The sequence below is a fragment of the Mirounga leonina genome, unplaced genomic scaffold (genome assembly GCF_011800145.1).
Source record: "Mirounga leonina isolate KUSES-001 unplaced genomic scaffold, KU_Mleo_1.0 Mir_151, whole genome shotgun sequence".
Lineage (NCBI taxonomy): Eukaryota > Metazoa > Chordata > Mammalia > Carnivora > Phocidae > Mirounga > Mirounga leonina.
Genome location: NW_023270377.1, coordinates 83,565,329 through 83,586,493, shown reverse-complemented (window position 1 = coordinate 83,586,493; position 21,165 = coordinate 83,565,329). Strand labels below are relative to the sequence as shown.

Below are 21,165 nucleotides of genomic sequence, written 5' to 3'. Positions count from 1 at the left end.
CAATGATCCTGATACTTCTGGCTTTGTCTTCTTTTTCAAGACTGTGTTGGTTCTTTGGAGTCTTTTGAGGTTCCACACAAATTTTAGAATTATTTGTTTTAGTTCTGTGAAAAATGCCTTTGGACTTTTGATAGAGATTGCATTGGATCTGTAGATTGCTTTGGGTAGTATGGATATTTTTACAATATTAATTCTTCCAATCCATGAGCATGGAGTATCCTTCCACTTGTGTCATCTTTAATTTCTTTCATTGTATATCTTGTAGTTTTCAGTGTACAGGTCTTTCACTTCTTTGGTTAAATTTACTCCTAGATATTTTGTTCTGTTTGATGTGATTGTAGATGGAATTGTTTTCTTGATTTCTCTTACAGTTCATTATTAGTGTGTAGAAGTGCAACAGATTTTTGTATATTAATTTTGTATCCTGCAATTTACTGAATTCATTTATTAGCTCTTACCATTTTTGGTGGAGTCCTTAGGGTCATTTAAATATAGCACCGTGTCATCCACAAATAGCAACAAATACTTCTTCTTTCCAGTTTGGATGCCTTTTTTTTCTTTTTCTTGCCTAATTACTGTGGCAGGACTTCCAATACTACGTTGAATAAAAGTGAGAATGAGGCACCTGGTTGGCTCAGTTGGAAGAGCATGCAACTCTTGATCTTGGGGTTGTGAGTTCAAGCTCCATGTTCGGTGTAGACATTACTTAAACAAAAAATCTTTTTTTTTTTTTTTTAAATGAAGATAGTGGCATCCCTGTTTTGTTTCTGATCTTAAAGGAAAAGATTTCAGCTTTTATACTAGTGAGTATAATATTAACTGTGTTTGTCATATATGGCTTTTATTATGTTGATGCACATTACACACACACACACACACACACACGTTGTTGAGAGTTTTTTTAAATCATAAATGGATGTTGAGTTTTGTCAAATGCTTTATCTGCACCTATTAAGATATCATATAATTTTTATCTTTCATTTTTTTAATGTGGTGTACCAGGTTAATTGATTTGCAGATGTTGAGCCATCCTTGTATCACTGGAATAAATCCCACTAGATCATGGTGTATGATCTTTTTAATGTATTGTTGAATTGAGTTTGCTAACATTTTGTTGAGGATTTTTTTAAAAGATTTTATTTATTTTTTTGAGAGAGAGAGACAGTTAGTGAGTAAGAGAGAGCACAAGCCAAGGGGAGAGGCAGAAGGAGAGGGAGAAGCAGACTCCCTGCTGAAACAGGGAGTCAGATGAGGGGTTTGATCCCAGTATCACGGGATCATAACCTGAACCAAAGGCAGACACTTAACCGACTGATCCACCCAGGTGCACCAAGGATTTTTGTGTCTATGTTTAATATCCCAATACAAGGATATGGGCCTGTAATTTTCTTTTTTTTGGCGATGTCCTTGTCTGGTTTTGGTTTCAGCATAATGCTGGCTTCATAGGAAGTGTCTGGAAGGCATTCCCTCCTCTTCAGTTTTTTGGAGAAGTTTGACAAGGATAAGTATTAAATCTTCTTGAATGTTTGATAGAATTCACCAGTGAAGCCATCTTGTCCTGGACTTCTGTTTGTAAGGAGGTTTTTAATTACTATTCAATCTCTTTACTAGTATTTGGTCTATTCAGAATCTCTATTTCTTTATGAGTCAGTTTTGGAAGATTGTATATTTCTAGGTGTTTATCCATGTCTTCTAGGTTATCCAGTTTATGGACATATAATTGTTCATAGTAGACTCATAATCCTTTGTATGTCTGTGGTACCATTTGTTGTTTCTCTTCTTTCATTTTTTATTTATTTGAGCCCTCTCTTTTTCTTGGTTAGTCTAGCTAAAGGTTTGTCAATTTTATGAGTCTTTTCAAAGAACCAGCTCCCAGTTTCATTGATCTTTTCTATTTGTCTTTTTAGTCTCTATTTCATTTATTTTGGCTCTTATTTTATTATTTCTTTCCTTCTACCAACTTTGAGTTTTGTTTGTTCCTCTTTTTTTAGTTCCTTTAGTTGTAAAGTTACATCGTTTATGTGAGATTTTTCTTGTTTCTTGACTTAGGCCTGTATTGCTATGAACTTCCCTCTTATATTCACTCTTGCTGCATCTCATAGGTTTTGGTATGCCATATTTCTGCTTTCGTTTGTCTCTAGATATTTTTTGATTTCTCCTTTGATTTCTTTGATGACCTGTTGGTTGTTCAGTAGCATGTTGTTTAATTTTCACATTTTTGTTATTTTTTCAGTTTTCTTAGTTTCATACCATTGTGGTTGGAAAAGATGCTTGATATGACTTCAGTCTTCTTGAGACTTGTTTTGTGGACTAATAAGATCTCTCCTGGAGAATGTTCCATCTGCTCTTTGGAAAAATTTGTATTTTTCTGTTTTTGGATGGAATGTTCTGTATATGTCTATTAATAAAGTCCATCTAGTCTAATGTGTCATATAAGGTTGATTTTTCTTATTGATTTTCTGTCTGGATGATCTATCCATTGATGTAAGTGGAGTGTTAAAATCCCCCACTGTTATTGTCTTGCTGTCAATTTCTCCCTTTAGATCTGTTAATCTTTGCTTCATATATTTTAGTACTCCTATGTTGGGTACATAGGTATTTATAAATGTTGTATGTTCTTGCTGGATTGACCCCTTTATCATGATGCAATGCCTTTTTTTATTTTTTATTACAGTCTTTGTTTTAAAAACTATTTCATCTGATATAAGTATAGCTACATCAGCTGTTTTAAATCTCAATTTGTTTGCAATATTTTTTCCATCCTTTCACTTTCAGTCTGTGTGTATCCTTCTGAAGTGAGTCCCTTGTTGGCAACCAATAAATGCATCTTGTTTTTATCCATTCAGCCACTGTATATGTCTTTTGATTGGAGAATTTAATCTGTTTACATTTAAAGTAATTATTGGTAGGTATGTATCTGTTGCCATTTTTTTTTTTTTAAAGATTTTATTTATTTATTTGAAAGAGAGAGAATGAGAGAGAGCACATGAGAGGGGGGAGGGTCAGAGGGAGAAGCAGACTCCCTGCTGAGCAGGGAGCCCAATGCGGGACTCGATCCAGGGACTCCAGGATCATGACCTGAGCCGAAGGCAGTCGCTTAACCAACTGAGCCACCCAGGTGCCCATGTTGCCATTTTGATCATTGTTTTCTGTAGTTCCTCTGCATTACTTTTTTTTCTATATCTCTCTCCCATTTTGGTTTGATGGCTTTCCTTATTGTTATGTTTAGATTTCTCTCTTTCTCATTTTCTTTTTGTATTTACTATAAGTTTTCCCTATGTGAGGTTCACATATAACTTCCTAGTTACATAACAGTCTATTTTAAATTGATTGCAACTCAAATTTGAGTACATTCCAAAAATATATTTTTACCCCCATTTTATGCTTTTGATGTCACATTTACATCTTTTTATGTATCCCATCACTAATTATTGTAGTTTTAGTTAATTTCACTACTTTTGTCTTTTGACCTGCATACTAGCTTTATAAATGATTAATCCACCACCTTTACTATATATTTACATTTTCCAGTGAGTTTTTTTTTTTTCTTTTGTATGTTTTCATTAATTAGTGCCATTTCTTTTCAGCTTAAAGAGGTCTCTTTAACATTTCTTGTAAGGCCAGTTTAGTGGTTATTAACCTCTTTAACTTTTTGCTTATCAGGAAAACTCTTTATCTATCCTTGTATTCTGAATGATGACCTTACCATGTAGAGTATTTTTACTTGGAAGTTTTTTTTCCTCTCAGTACTTTAATATATCATGCTACTTTCTTCTGTCCTGAAAAGTTTCTGCTGAAAAATCTGCTCATAGCCTTAGGGGATTTACCTTGTGTGTAACAAGTTGTTTTGTCTTGCTGCTTTTAAGATTCTTTGTATTTAACTTTTGACATTTTAGTTACAACATGTCTTGGTATGAATTTCTTTGGCTGCAAAGAAATTCTGTGCTTTTTGGATTTGGTAGTTTGTTTCTTTCTCCAGATTAGGGAAGTTTTCAACCATTATTTCTTCAGATAAATATTCTGCCCCTTTCTCTCTCTTATCTCCTTTTGGGGGCCTTATATTATGGTCGTTATTCTACTTAATGCTGTTCTTCTTAATGCTGTTAAATGCCTTTAACTTATCTTCACTTTTTTAAAATTCTTTTTTTTTTTCCTGCTCTGTCTGGGTGAGTTTCAGTGCTTTATCTTCCAGCTCACTGATCAGTTCTGCTTTATCCAGTCTTCTCTTGAACCTGTAGTATATTTTTTAGTTCAATTATTGTATTCTTTAGCTCTGTGACTTCTCTTTGGTACTTTCTTATATTTTATATCTATTTATTGACGTTCTGTGTTCATTTGTTCTCCTGAGTTTGGTGAGCATCTTTATGACCATTACTTTGAACTCTATCAGGTAGATTAGTTATCTTCACTTTGCTAAGGTCTTTTTCTGAGGTTTTGTCTTGATATTTCTTTTGGAACCTCTTCTTCTGTCTTCTCACTTTGCGTGACTCTCTGTGCTTGTTTCTATATATTAGGTGAAACAGTCACCTTTCCCAATCTTGAAGGAGTGGCCTTGTGTAGAAGGTGGTCTATGAGATGGGCCTGCTTTCCCCTCCCTTCCTTTCTTTCTTTTTCTTTCTTTCTTTCTTTCTTTCTTTCTTTCTTTCTTTCTTTCTTTCTTTCTTTCTTTCTTTCTTTCTTTCTTTCTTTCTTCCTTCCTTCCTTCCTTCCTTCCTTCCTTCCTTCCTTCCTTCCTTTCTTTTTCTTTCTACTTTCTTTCTTCCTCCCGAGAATCCTGGTTTTCCCAAGGAGTATGTTTGGACAAACCTGGGGCCCAGGAGTTTCTATATCTAAAGGAAAGTTTTGGACCTCTTGGTGGTTAAGTGTGACTTGTGCTGGTGATGTAGGACACAGTGGGGCAGTGGGAACTTGATCTTGGAGTCATGAAACTGCTTGATTGCTGGTCAGTGGCACTTGCTGGCTGCAATCTCCTCCACCTTCATGATCTGGATCATGCTGGGTGCCCGTGTCTTGGTAGCACTGGGTGAACACACCTGCAGTGGTCAGGTCCCAATACTCCTGGTACGTGTTGTGGGTGCTGCTGTGGGATTCATAGCATAGCCAGATGCTGAAGTTCTTTACTTACAAGAGTGATTTCTCCAACACCTGTCCACAGTAGACAATTTCCCTGGAAGACTTCATCTTTTTTAGCTGAGACACAAAGTCCCAGAAGCAGGACTTGGTGACACCATTTTTAGGTGCAAAGATTCGCATGTGATAGAGGGACAGAGTGCAGCATTTGGGGGTGGGCAGACAGTGCCTCACCACTTTGTACTCTTGCAGTGTGCCTGAGGTCTTCCTGGCACCCTCTCTGCTCTTGCTGCTATCCAAGAAAGGGAGCCTTTACTTATTTATTTATTTATTTTTAAGTAGACTCCATACTGTGTGTGGAGCCCAGTGTGGGTCTTGAACTCATGACCCTGAGATCAAGACCTGAGCTGAGATCAAGAGTTGGGTGCTAAACCCACTGAGCCACCCAGGCACCCTGGGAGCCCTTTACTTTCAATGGCATCTTTTACGGTATGCAGACAGGTAACTTTGAAAGTAGTGGATCCAATCCTTAAGTACACAGTACTTGGTAGCCAGTCTGAATGAGGAAAAGGTAAGAATTTGACCTTGTGTAAATAATGCTGTACAGTGTATCTTATGATGTATGCTTTTATGTTAAAATGCTTAAAAATGGTTTAATCTGTGCAGTCAAGTGCTCTTTGTTTTCCAGTTGACTATATTCCTTTGGTATAGATTGTGAGTTGGGGAAGGGAGATGACAATTCTAGTTTCAGTTAGAAGAGTTTTGAGTGAATGCAGAACTCTCTCTGGAATAGAGTCATTTCTTACCATGCTCTGAACCTTGGTTAATAATATGAAATGACTATTTTGATATTTTATTCCTTACATAACCACAATGTTTGCACATCAACAGGTAAGAGTACATGGGTGCTGCCATTTCAAGCTACTCCTAATTATGTTTTTAACATTCTAGAAGGGCTGTATTTGTCAATCAGTGAGTCCTTCAGTGCAAGCCATTAAATGTTATAATTAATATAATTGTCTAGTGTTTAGGTAGAATAAATTGCTCATTTTTTATTTCATTATCTGTATTCTATTCTTTTGTTTTATTTATTTATTTATTTATTTAGTTAGTTAGTTAGTTAGTTATTTTAATAATCTCTATACCCAATGTGGGGCTGGAACTCATGACCCTGAGATCAAAAGTTGCATGCTCTACTAACTGAGCCAGCCAGGTGCCCCTAATTATCTTGTGTTTTTAGCACAAGTTTCTAACTATGACAGACACTCAGGTGTACTTATGTAATAATAGCTTTAAGGTCCATTTTATCAACGTGTACATGTTTTAAAGGGAATATTTCCATAATGTTTTTAGTTCTCACAACTTTTTTTAATCTTTCACAGAATATTATGATGTATTTGTCACATATTAGTTTCTTCCTTGATAGATGAGGCCATGAAAGGCATGGACTACTGAAATGAATTGCAAGGCCATAGTCTTTAGTTAATCCCCAAGGAAGGGCTGCTCTTCAGATTCCCAGATGAATTCTCCCACAGCCTTTTGTGAAAAAAAGACAGCATGTAGAGTTTTAGTTATTAATTCTCCAGCTCCATGCTTTTTTCTTGAGTTGCCTAAATTAGGAGCCTCTTCAATTAGAAACCCACTAACTTCATTAGGAAAGGGCACTGTGCATCTTGTCTAGCTGTGCTTCCTGGGCATGTAACCGTAATAATTACTAATAGATATTGGTCGACTCAGTGACTGAGTGAAATAATGAATGGGAGTAATGGCTCCTGAAAGGTTTGCCAGTGGCAGCTGGGGCTCTCTGCAAAGCCCAGGAATGGTGGACCTCTCTCTGACAAATGAACTGACACAACCTATGAGCACACCACTGCTCTCTTGGCCTGGCTATGCCTGTTTTTCCCACTTCACTCATTCTCCTCAGGCCAACTTGAGACTGGGTCTGGTGCAGAGACCATCAGTTTCTATCTGTTCTTTTGCATCAGAAGAGGCTAGGAAGTATGAATTGTGTTCAGATGGAATGAGTAAATGGAAGGGAACTAAATGCCTTCCGGGTGGAGATGGGTTGGGTGTCCGAGGAAAGGTGTTACAGGAATTAGCATTAGTATTGGATTTATGCAGGTCTTGACCATCTTCACATTCAGTGTCATTCTCTCTCATCCCTTCTGCTTGTTCCCTGAGAAAACTAGCATGCTGTCCCCAAAGAACTGCCTTGACTGAATTCTGGCCAAGGCAATGCTGCCGCCTGGCACTAATGAACATGGTGCACTCAACCACCCAAGCAGTTGGGCTCTGCAGGCTGGGACCATATTTTGAGGTGACTGTTTCCTGTTCTGTGCTGTGTCTTCTTGAGGAGGGCCACAGGGACACGTTTCTCTATGGTCTCAGAACCAGGAATAATTGTGTCCTCCTGAGCAAATGGCATGTTCTTTGTCTTAGGGACACTCTGATCTATGTAATGAATCACATTTCCCTCTTCATATAGCCTGTCTGAAAGCTCAGATTCAAATTTATAGACTACTCCTAGCAAGTAGATAAGACTTCCTTGCAATAATTTTGTCTTTTAATTTCACTGCATTTTCCCTTAGACTATTTTATTCACCAATTTTAAATTTAGTTTATTGTATCAGATGCGTTTTTTTTGTTGTTGTTGTTAAATAAACCAATTAAATCCTTTTGGGAAAAAAGAAATAAAAATAAAGACCAGTATATTCATGCAACACCTTTACTTTAGTTTTGTTGATTTCCCAAGCCTTAATTTTACACCTTTTTTTCTCTAATCTCAATATCAATCTGTACTTCTTAGCAGCATAATCCCTTCTGGATTTGTTTTTTGTTTTGTTTTGTTTTTTTTTTTAATAGGAATTTGACCATTATATTAAAAGTAAGGTGTTAATAGCGATCCCTACAGTTGCTACTTTCTAGCTATGTGAATTTAGCTAGATTACTAGATTAATCTTTTTCATTTATATAAGAAGAGTAATACTATTTATTTTTTGTGAAGGTTGTGAGGATTATACAAAATACTGTATGTAACATACATAGTACCTGATTTGACACATAGTAGGTCTTTTGTTTAAAAGTCTAAGTGGAAAATGCACTGGACTTGCAGTGAAATCTCTCTCTCTCTCTCTCTTTTTTTTTTTTCCCACTTATTAGCTTATGACCTTGGACAAATCATTTTACTTTTTTGGACCACATTTTTCTCACATATAATTTTATGGCATGGCAGAGAGAGCCCTTAGGATTCTAGCTGTGCTATTCTTGGATTCTTAGGCTTGTCCTGAGTAACATGTGAGAGTGTGTCCTCACTCTGTTCGCACTAGGAATGGTATGAATATATTCACCTGGGCATCGAGAGGTCTTGGGGAGAAGGGGATCCAGATCTGAAGCAGGGAAATGAAAAGGCCCATTGTTCTGGTCATTAATGTTCTTCACTGCTGTTGGTTATGGTATTTGCAAAGGTAGTAGCATCTTCTGGAATACCTCAATTGTGATTATAGTGATTATAGTCCTGAATTCCAGTGGATTTCAAAAGATGTGTCATTGTGGATGCTACTCTCTGTAGTGAATGGTTTATAACCGGGTGCTTGGTGAATACTTGGAGAGGTAGCAGAGGAACTAAGGGAGATGCTGCTTCTGATCAATGACCATACTCGCCAATGACTACATTTGGTTCATCACGGAGTCAATCATAGCAAGTGTCTGTGTCCAAGATATAGTTTCTATTCAGGAGATATTGGGCAATAGGAAGACCCCAAAGCAAGAGGAAACTCATTTATCAAGAAGATAAAGAAGAGTTTGTGATAGATGTAGAAGAATAATCTACACTGAAATGAAGCTACACTCATAGCCATTCATCAAGATGCAGGGTAGTTTTGTGGTTTAAAGGCACAGCATTTTTCAGTGTGTGGTTTCAGCCAAGTTATTGAATCTCTCAAAGCCTCAGTTTCCTCATATGTTAAAGGAATAGTGATACTTACCTCACAGGGTTGTTCAAAGGAGATAATGTAAGTGCTGAGATATGTTAGTTATAGGTAACTAGTATTATCAAAAACTACTGGTATTATTATAAACTGCAAATTCACACCGGACTTCAAGGTTTTGCTATCCCTAATCTCATAAACTGTGTGGACTATAAGAATAAATGTTAAAAACAAAGCATTAGAGGGGCACCTGGATGGCTCTTTCAATTGAGCGTCCAACTCTTGGTTTTGGCTCAGGTCATGATTGCGTGGGTTGTGGGATCAAGCCCTGCATGGGGCTCCATGCTCAGTGGGGAGTTGCTTGAGGATTCTCTCCCTCTGCCCCTCTCCCCACTCTCTCTCTCTCTGGCTTTCTAAAATAAATAAATAAATAAATCTTTAAAAAAACATTAGATGATCAAATGATTGGAGTAGAGGGCATATGCAGAGAAAAAAGTTCTAATAAATTTTTGAATCAGTACATCATGTCCATTAGTTTTCATCCTATCATTTTATCCCTGGGATCTTACTTTCAAAAGGTAGCCATCTACTTGTACTTTTGATTGATTTCATTCTTTGTATGTGAGGTGGGATTATAAATTAAAGACACTAGTTTCTATAAACTTCCCTCATTACTCCATAGTCCCATTTTGCCTACTTCTTGCAAAGTTTCTGTCTCCTGCCTTTCTGTGGGATAAATTTAAATTTGCTTACCTTGTTCAAAGAGAAAGCATTATGACACTTAATCCTGAAAAAAAATCTTTATAACATAACTTTTAAAAAATGGTAAAAAAAAAAAAAAGTAACCAGAGTAAAATGTTAAACAAAACAAAGCAAAACAAAACAAAACAACAAAAACCCTGAAGAAAGTGTTAAGATATGGTGGAATGATTGTTACAAAAACAGAGAAACCACTGAAAACTAGTCTGGTTTGGGTTCAAGTATTGTTGTCTCAATGAGCTTCAACTTTTGCTTGATCCACTGAAATTCACTGAATTCAGGGAAATGTTGAGATTTGAAATGGTAAAATGTGTGGTAGTTACAGCCTCAGAACACAGCACCTGGGAGTGGCGGTTTTCTTGTGTTTCACTGTTTGAATCTTTCAGGAGAGAAGTGAAATTCTATAATCCAAATTTCATTGATTTATTTAGTTTTGACCTGCATTCTCATGTCAATTTCTCCTATGTCAAGTCATATGTTAGTCCATTTGGATTTGAAAACTGTACAGATAATTTTGTAGGCAGTATTTTCATAGAAAAGAAATCAGGACTAAAATCCAAGATATTGGCTGCCAAAATACTTAAAAATCAGGATATCCTTAATTCAGTTTTCAAAAGATGTTCCATAATTACTAATTTATTCTTGAATTAGATGCACTAGTGTCTTCAAGCAGTTTTACTATTTTTTTTATTTAAACTTTTTAAAATTGTGGTAAAAATATAACTTGAAATTTGCCATCTTAACCATTTTGAGTTAATTGCAGTTCTGTAGTAGATTCACACTGCTGTGCTACAGTGCTCCAGAACTTTCTCATCTTGCAAAACTGAAACTCTATACTTGTTAAACAAGAACTCCCCATTTTCTCATCCCCCAAACCCTGCTCAATTCAGTTTCTAAGTGGGGCATGTATATGTTTTGTGATTACGATTTGGTAAGGCCAGAGGTCATTTAGGTGGATTGCAAATTGTAGGGTATGGTGTTTCTTTCACTTGAAAGTTGGACAAACGGTAGGAAATGAATGCTCATAGTTAGCACTTTTATTAGTTGAACTATAGGCTACTACTTAATGGCACATATGAAGTACTTGAAAAGCAAGCATCACTCATACTTTTGAGTAGTGAAGTTTACAATGAAAATCAAAACCAAAACAGGAATCAGACAGAAAATCCTGACAATGAAGGAAGGTAGCTTTTGAAATATAAAAATAATTGGAAAGTTGTGATATTATTTTCTTTTGAGATCTTTAGAAAGGTGAATATTCATTTCAGTATTGTGGTTTTGTTGAAGTACTACCAGCATGCCAAGGAACATGTTTACAGGTCCTGAGCTAGCCCCCTTCCTGGACTTTTCAAAGCTGTACCTAAGGAGTCTGGTGTGACCACAGTACAAGGCAAAATCTAGAAGGAGGAAATGCTGAGATGTGGGTAGTGATATCTCAGAGCCCTCATTTGCTTAACTGAAAGCATTTTTTAAATGTTCAGGGAAATGAACATGATGGAAGACGTTTCAGTGCCAGAGACAGTGAGGGCCCGATACCCTGGTGCAGTTCTCCTCCACTTATTTAAAAAATCAAGGTGATGAGATGTCATCTTATTGGCTACCTCCTGGCATCATCTTTATAGCCTCCATGCTCTAATACAATGGGCAAAATATGGCAAGGTGATGATGATGATGATGATGATGATGATGATGATGATGGTGATGGTGTTGATATGATGGTGATCCTGAGAATAGTGGTCACCCAAACTCATGGATGCTCTATTCTTACCTCAGGTGTCTTGCCTGATAGGTCTCAGATTTTGGAAATGCAATGTTTGATGATACTACTTAAGCCTCTACAGGATTAAATTTATAGATCTTACCACCCAGAGGTGTTTAAGACTTGGTTCTGGTGTGTTTCAGGTACATTTTACATTAAACAGGTTTTTATGTGTCAATTTGGGAACTTAATTGTCATTTATAAACTTGTTGCCTTGCTGAAAATGTATTTTGAGTCCAAAACAAATAAATTAAAAATTTTAAGGAAATGACCCTTTTTAAGTAGGAAATTGTTTCAATTTGTTCTTGTAATTCTATATCAGCATTTAATAAAATATTTTAATTTGGTTTTAGAATGAAAGCTATAGCTTAATTTTAATAATGGAGGAGAACAGTAGAGTGGCTAAAAAATGAACAGTATTAAGTATATTAAGTTCTTGATACATATTGGTTGAATTAATTAAATACAGAGTCATTTATATTTAGTTATTTGACTTTGAAATACAGGGTAAGAGTTTTGAAACTTCAATTGAATTTTATAATGATACTTTTCTTACTCTTATATTAACGTGAATTTTCACATCTCTGAACTCACATGTTTTGCTTACTTTGGCCTTATTTTTATTTGGCCACTACTTATTCTGAGTAGTGGGGAGGGTGAACTTGAAGTTATAAATATGCTTCAAGCAATCTACAAATCCAAGCACAGATAATCAAGTATAGATGGTGTTAATACTACTTAGGTAGTGATAAGCTACAGGAAAATGTGAGGGAGAGGAGTAAGAAGTTATAGTGAGTCACTTAACCAAATCTGGGTTGCTAATATGCTATTGAGAAGGTTTTTTGTTGTTGTTGTTGTTGTTTTTAATTTTAAGATTCTTCCTTCAGTGGAATATAAAGAGATAACCTCAGTATTAATGATAGCATATTGGCATATGAAGGGAAACTATATGTTACATCTCTTACCTCATTTCTTGCTTGAAGTGATAAACTGATTTGGCCTCCAGGCCTGAGTTTTTTCCTTTCTCAAAGTCCCATTTGATTCTCTCTCTTGGTTGGTGGGGACAGCCTTCCTGGTTGGAGGAAGACCGTTTTTAAGGCAAGAGAATATGGGTGGCTGCATGCCTCTACCAATACCGATACTAGAATTAATATAGTGAACTCACTCTTTCACCAAAGTGGTCATCTATACCTTGGGGACATTAAACAATGTGGAAAGGGTCCAGGGAACACTAGAAATGGCACCAGATTAGAACCCTAGAGACCTTGTGGATAGATGTAAGAAAACTCTAATAATTTCATCAGTATTTACCATTAATCAATTAATATTTCTATGTGCCAGGTGCTATATGCTTCATCTTGTTCAATCCTCACAAAACCTTGTAAGTAAATCTGATTAATCCCATTTCAAGATTTAAAAAAAAATAGTTAGAGAAAAACGTGTTAAAACATGTTTCTCAAGCTGATGCAGGCAGTAAAATAGACCTGGAGTTCACCCAAAGATCGTCAGACCCCAACACAAATATGTCAATTATTCTGCTAGTGCTTCCTACCATGGTGGTGGGGATTGGGTACAGGCATGGTTACTGCTCTTTGGGTGATGATTTTACCTAGTTATTTGCCAATTAGTTAAATTTAAAGTTCTTTACATTTCTCATTTGTTCTCCTTCCTTCTTTTTCACCTCTGGTCATTTTCTTCCCACTTCTGATATCACTCCCAAGTTGGTAGTAAAGGCCATGATTCCTGCCCATTTTCTCCTCTCACCACAAAACCTGGATCAATTAGGACAAAGGAGCCAAAAGTATGGTAGCCTGTCAGTTTCTCTTTCTGTGTGCTTTAGCCCAGCTCTCAGGATGAATTTAGATTAGGCATACTCAAGGATATCCGTGAGTAATAACTATAAGCTTTGTCATAGATAACTGTATCGGGTGTGTTTAAATGTACAACTCTGTTTTTCTATTATTATGTGATATTTCATGTTGACTTGTCAAACTGAAAAATACCCATATTGATTTTGCAGAAAGCTTCACATGTGAGATAAATGCACTCAAAGACTCCTCACAAGTAGCTCTTTGGAGCTTCAGATGTGAAATGGATCATTCCTCAATCTGTAATAGACCCTTCTGTGAAGCTCTTCAATCAAACCTGAGAATTCAAGGTGAAATTGAGGGGAGGATGGGAAACCCCTATAGGGGGATTTGAGTGGACTAGCTGAGAAAGGAACCGGGGGTATTTGCTGCCTCTTTTTTAAGTTTTTTTTTTTCTTGCGCGTAGGAAGGCTGTCAATCACTGTGTGACCTTCCATGCCGTGCACGCCGTATGCGTGTAATACCTGGGTACAAGGGGACAGCCGTAGAGGTGCTCATAGAGGTGCTGTCATATGTGCCTTTGATTTCTTTCCACTTGCCAGTTTTTTTCCTGACAATTTTCAGGTTATTTTTAAAGTGGGTATTTTATACAAATTTATTATACAGGGTTTCTCTTTCCACCAAATCATTTATATTGTTATATTTGTTAGAGTGAAATTGTTATCTTTTGAGAAAAGCATAAATAATCTTCTAAAAAAGTTAGTGACGCATAATAACTACTTTAGTTAAAAAGAATTGTGATATTTTGTTAAGTAGTGATCATGGTAAGGGCATCTTATTTAAGAATCATGTTTGTAGATCATGTAAATGACTTTTAATTAGTTTGTTCTCAGGAAAGCAGTAAGAGTTACCCCTAGGAAGGAAAACAGCATCTTCTGAAATTAGTTTTGGTGTCACATTTTTTATTTATTTGGGAGCACATTTTCATTTGGACATTTCTAGGTTAATTAAAAAAAATCTCAAAAGTGTTCAATGGGCTATTTAGTTTAGGGGAGCAGTGAATCCTGACACCAAACTAAGTAATAAAAACTGTGCTTTGGAATTTATGCTCAAACACAGAATATGTTTGATAATAGTTTTTGATGCTCAAGCTGCTACGAAATGATTGCTATCCCCTCGCTGTGTTGTAGTTTTTCCTAAGCCACGGAGACAGTGTTGTTTGTAAAGCTTGCATATTAGTATAATCTTAAGAGCATATTAATTGCCCGGGAGGTTTATGTATTTGTTCTGCACATGTGAGTAAAGATCACGGCAGCTTATACAGCATAATTTTAGAGATGGAGAAAATGACTATTGTAATACTTGCTACTCTCAGTTTCCTCTACAGCAATGCCCTTACACCTTTCTTTTTCAGGCATTTTGTAGCATCCTAAACAGAAGGATATTGAAGGGAGCTGATTCTGCTTTGATCCTTGTGCTTGTTGTCAAAGCGCTTGGGATTGAAGAGACTGTTGGCTACAATTGACTGTGACAATTAGGAGATGATCAGAGCCCTAGAGTGGAGCACTTAAAGGGTAATTTACATGTCAGTTTGTCGAATAAAAAAAAGATATTCAGCTAAGATTTTTTTTTTTTTTCCCCTCAGAGCCTTGTAAACTGCAATTTGTGCTCTGGTAAGAAAAACCTGGCAGAGGAGTTAGGATAGCCATTACCATTTGAAAAGAAGCAATCATAAGGCCGCTGCTGAGCCCTTTGTCCACTAAAAATGCTGATTTGCAGCAGTGAGTGAAAAAGTGGAACCATCACTAAATAAAACCTTGAGCTAGGTAACAACCCCCCCCCGGCCCCCACCCTTGCTGGCTTTTAATGTTGGTTAAAGGTGTTTTTAAAAAACGTATCTTAAATCCGATACTTACTATCATTATAACATTGTTATTGGTCATGAAAGTCCTTTCCTAAAAAAATAATATAAAGGATGCATTGAGGAAGTGGTAGGTGGAATACAGGCCAACAGCCAATTGAAAGGCTGATGCTGGCTATCAGTGGTATCTTAACTCTGGTCCCTTTGTATGGTATCACGGTTTTCCGCCAGTCAATCCTTTACACTCTGTTTTCCCCCTAACATATCAGTGTGCTCCTAGGTTTTCCCATTTTTATTTATACTCTGATTTTAAAGTGGGAACTGTATTTCTAACCTTCACATATTTAGCCTATTTGGGTGCACTTGGCTAAAAATATAATGCACTTTCTGTCACGATTTGCTCTTCATATGTGGTCATCTCTATACTTTTCTGTTTGGTAATCCATATACAGAAGTAAAAAAAAAAATAGCTAGAAAGTGAAAAGAAGATAATTGCCAGTAAATATATGGTGATATATATTTAACTGTCAAATAGAGTCAGAAAAATTAGTTATTTCAAGAATTTTTGAGTCTTACCCCCTCCCTGGAAATCATTAATAATAGTAATAATAATAATAAATAACATGTAGTTGCAAGCTTTTCATTTGGAAAATTATCTAAAAAAGAATGTATCAACACAGCCATCCTATCCAGATGTAATCCAATTTGGTGTGTATATTTAATTCAGAGATACATATTAACTTTCAATGGCAGATACATTTTATATTCCATTTTTTTGGATCCTTGGCTACAGTGACAGGCATTTGCAGAAAGGCAGCAGGTTAGAAATGTCTTTATCTTAAAACACCAGCTTTATTGATGAGAGCTAAGAACATGCATGACCTTCAAAAGCCAGATTTTCCAATAGCACATTGCTGTTACTCAAGTCCTTCACCTGGATACTGGTGTTGGGTTTTCAGGCCACCCTTCCATTAAAGACATTCACAATTCCAGATAAAAGGGCTTTATTTCTCTTCATTTACATCTAATACCTTAACAACAATAAAAATTTTTTTCAAGGGATGCTTTACGAAAGGACTTGCATTCTACTTATGGAGGTTTCTGAAAAACACAATAGTCAATGGGGAGCTGATTGAGAGAAGTCAGTAATTCACAGATACTCTGACTGTTTTGCAGGAAGGCCCTGAACTTCTTTATAAAGTTTTTTAACTCTAGTTTTCCTTGTGTGCACGCCCCCTGCCCCCCCCCCCCCCCCCCCCCCCCTTGCTAAGAAGAACACCCCAGCAAGGAAAAAAAAAAAAAAAAATGAATAGGTTAGTAAGTGCTAAGAGGATAATGAGACAGGGAGTCAGAGAAGGTCTGGGCTTCCTTAACATGTGTCTGCAGAATGCAGGCAATGGTAAATCTGTATCAAAAATCAGGCACAGCAGGAGGTGTTCGTCTCCCAGGTAATGGGTAAATGATGAGCAGATGAGCCATCCTTGTATCGATTTAAGCATTTTGTTCCAGCCAGTCACAATTAACTTTGATTTGTTTTTACTTTCCTCTTATAGGTTTGCATTTAAAACACTCTTGGAGCACTAATTGTATAAAATTCTGGTAACTGCACATTCTCTTTTTAGAGAGGTAATGAGCGAATGAATGAAAAGGCAGGGATTATTTGCCATTCTAAGAGCTGGGATTGTCAGAACATTTCTACTTGACTGAAATTGTTTTGGAAGGTGAGCTGGAACAAGAATCTTGCAACTAAAATGAAGTGACTCTGCATGTGGTTTTGGGATGTTTCTGTTCATCAAAGAACTCTACAGAACTGCTCTGGGACTTAGAAGTTGATTTAGATTTTATTTATGAAAGAATATTTAGGTGAATCCTATGAAAACATTTTAAAGTACGCATATTTGACTCTTAACAAGTAAGTGGGAGTCTTTTGAAGGCTCATTTGGAATTATTTGAAAAGAGTTTTCCTATTACTATCACAGTGTTTTTTCAATATACAAATTGCCCCGTTGTGACAAAATAAATTATTGAAATGCTTTCAAAAGTTTTTAGAAATGTGCCCAAGGAAACAATATGTAAATTGTTAAAGTTAATTCACATGTCAATTTATTGAAATGTTGCTGCTACTGAAAAGTCCAAGAACCTTTAGCACAACATTGCAGAACATTTACAGTCTTGTTTTAATGAGTAGCTCTTTCTTTGTATGTGTTTGGAGGTGGCAGTAGAGTTGCCAGATATAGCAAATAAAAATAAAGAATTCCCAGTAAATTTGAATTTTTGATCAATAGTGAGTATTTTTTCATATAAGGATATCCCATGCAATGTTCACATTTTATCAGGGAACCCTAGGTGGCACTCTGATTGGACAGAAATTGCAACCATGCATTGAATGGACAATCTAATTATTTATAAATTATAAATTGTCACTTATAAATCATTTTACCTTTCACTGTCAGATTAGCTAGGCCAACAAGCTTGCCCCCCTTCAAATAGAAACCAAAAGGCTTTTTAACTCATTAATGCTGAGTTTAATTTCCCCATTACGTTCCCTGAACAAGCTGTGGACTCATCATTTCAAGTATTTAGTAATTTCTGCCTGACTAATATAATGGAGACTTCAGAGAAGGTGACGGAGAAGTCTGGCTTACCCACGTTGATCAGGCTCTGACTGGAGTGTTTCCTGGTTATGGGGATAGAGAACTGAAGGATACAGTGGGAATATATTATCCTTGTAAAGCCACATCTTTCCTTTTGTGGCAGTATTATGACTACATAGGTAACCAAGTTGGAAACCCTGCAATTCCGATCCCAGTAGGAGCTTCTGGGAAAGAAAAGATTCTGTGTCCTTACACTTTTATTTTATTGCATTGAACTTTGCTCACCATAATCTAGTTGCCATGAAAGAAGCTAAGCTAGAACCTAGAGAAAACCATATATCTGATGTATCTTTGAAACCAGCATTCAATTCTGTCAGTAGTCAGTTTGAACTGCTATCACAAAGTATCATAGGCCGTGTGGACAAACAACAGAAATTTATTTTTCACAGTTCTGGAAGCTGAAGTCTGAGATCAGAGTGATGACACGGCCAGGGTGTAGCGAGAACCCTCTTCCATGTTTGCAAACGGCTATCTTCTTGTGTCCTCATATGGTGGAGAGCAGGGAACTCTGATCTCTTCAGTCCCTGACAAGGGCACTAATCCTGTTTAGGAGCATTCTACCCTTATGACCTAACTGTCATCTCCCAAAGGCTCCACCTCCTAATACCATCACATTAAAGGTTAGGGTTTCAACATATAAATTTTGGGGGGGACACAAACATTCAGTCTGTAACAATTTTTCCCTGTCCTGGTGCTTTTCATGGTCTGTCAGAAAGACTATTGTGCAGGAAAGTTTAGAGTCCTGTTTCTCATCCTCTAAGCCCCATTTTGATTTCAGTTGTAGCTTCAGTGGATGGTTCTTCACAAGCCCAGTCCTCCAGAACATTGTTTGAGTCTTCCTAATTTCTGCCTCAGAGCCTTTTCCAGAATTGCAGAAGCCTGCTCAGTACTTCCTCAAGGTTGGCCTGGAAATGTGGGAGATAGTTAATACCCTCAAGGGCAGCCCTCAACCGATGGGAGGCAGGAGCTTGTGGACAAACTTTTCAGCTATCTACCTTTCAGGCAGTTCTCAGAAGCACTCAGCACACTTATGTAGGTATCTTATTCTGGGATCTTATGTAGATTATTTGGATTTTCCACCAAGCCTACTTCATTCTGTATATTTTCTGTACATTTTCTTGAAGGTTCAAGGTTATCCCTATTTCTAGGGATAACCAACATGCATCCAATTCCTCATCTCAGGTTCTGTTTTAGGGCAACCCCAACTAAGAGACCCCTGATGCTATCTTCTTCCCAGCACCATGGCCCTCTCCTTGCTCTGGGTCTAGATATTTTGCTTCCTTCGGTTCTACCAAAGTTTACTTTTCTTATTATCAGAGGAAGACAGTTCTGCCACTGTACCTACTATTAAAACTGAATCATACTGCTTAACAAGCACATCAAGCACATTCACTTCACCCAAACTCCATTAAAATGAGAGCTACTTTTTATTGGACACACACTCCACGTGAGGGTGTATGCTAAGGGATCCATGAATAATGTTTTGTTTAGTCCTCAGCATATCACCAAGAAATAATCAGTATTTCTGTTTCACAGATGAAGAAACTGAGGCTCAGAAAGATTAAGGGATTTCTTTCAAAACCACAAAGCCCATTTTTTAAACTACTATTCTATAGAGCCCACCATATAAAGCTCTTAGAAATTAAAATTTTTTTATCGAATACTAATATGAGCAGCTAAAGAGATGATTGGGTAGGGAATAGAGACAAGAATTGGTTTATATCAAAGAAGGCAAATATTTTTTAAAAAAAGCTCCTGCTCTTGGGGCACGTGGGTGGCACAGTCAGTTAAGCCTCTGACTCTTGTTTTTGGCTCAAGTCATGAACTCAGGGTCGTGAGATCGATCCCCATGTTGGGCTACACACTCAGCATGGAGAAAAAACAGGGAAGTTCTGGTTACTAGATTTGGTCACAAAGGTCATGCTGTTGGTGACATTCCTGTAGTCTGCTATGGTTGTTAAAGCAGTCAATCTCTCTTTCTTTTGGCTTTATATGAAAGCAAGAAGGAAAGACCAAGGTCATTTTTTTTTTTATTTTTAAATTTTTAAAAAAGAATCTATTTATTTATTTGAGAGAGAGAGAGAGAGGAGAGGGACAAGTAGACTCTGCACTGACTGGGGAGCCTGACATGGGGCTCGATCCCATGACCCTGATCTCATGACCCTGATATCATGACCTGAGCTGAAATCAAGAGTTAGAGGCTTAACTGACTGAGCCACCCAGATGTCCCCCAAGATCATAAGTTTTATTCATGAAATACAGTAGTAATAAATTTTCATATACCAAAAAAAAAAAAAAGCCCCAAATGCTTCCTATATCAAATTATGATTGAATAAAATTGGAAGTTTTGGTTTCATTATGAGACCTGGGAGCTCTGTGTATCTATATTTTGGCTCACGGTGCCTTACATATGGTAGGACTTGATAAATATACACTGAATGAATTAATTTGAGTATTGTGGCATATAGTTTAAACTGACTTCAATAAGTCCAAGTTTTTAGTGATCTGCTTTACTAAACAACTGACTTTAGCATCTTTTAAGATTTGTTACTTGAAAAAAGTTAAAATTTTAACAGAGTCATATAATTTAAGACAGTGTCTGGAACAATGTAATCACACGCTTCGCAATGAAATATGGTGACTTCAGTTAATTTAAATCTACTGGAGGCAAAGAGAAGTGGAAAGATTTCATCTGATGTTACACTAGGCACATGACTAGAGAGGTATGGGCATGCTAGAGTGCAAAGGTCAAATAGAGTAAACAGGCACCTTTGTGGAGACAGGGAGAGCTACCCAGAGCAGCCAGGAGAAGATCTGTTCTCCACTTAGAACAGGATGAGTTAGTAGCCCTTCTTTACAACTGAGGCTGGGGTGGGGGGGAATGGTTCCCTGGGAGCTTTCCTCTGACTCTCCCAAGCTTCTCCAAATTAACATATTCCATAAATATTAGAATTTTGACCTCCTTACAAACTGACTACATTTGGGATCAGTCCTATAAACCTGTCGTCTTTATCCTATTGCATCCCTTGATGTAGAGATAGGGGTTTATCCGTGCAAATCTTTTTATTGGTAGAATTTCAGATTCTCTTCAAATTGCCGTGCAGTTAGGAATCCAACTGTGTGGCAGTTTCTAAAAACTTCATGAGGTTGTTTAGAACAATAAAAGGGATGTGCGGTATGCAATTTCTATTTGTGCTTGTTGGTTACTGTTGGTTTCTTGTGGCAACTATAGTAACTCATAGGCCCTCAAGAGTGAAAGTGGAAATTACCCCAGTGTCAGGGCCATCATCACCGCAGCATTAGCTACACCAGTGAAAAATAACATCAG

General features: G+C 37.0%; 1 pseudogene; it reads right to left on the bottom strand.

Annotated features, from left to right (window-relative positions):
- Positions 1-4,829: 4,829 nt before the first annotated feature.
- Positions 4,830-7,332, bottom strand: LOC118011679 (annotated as a pseudogene).
- Positions 7,333-21,165: the final 13,833 nt, after the last annotated feature.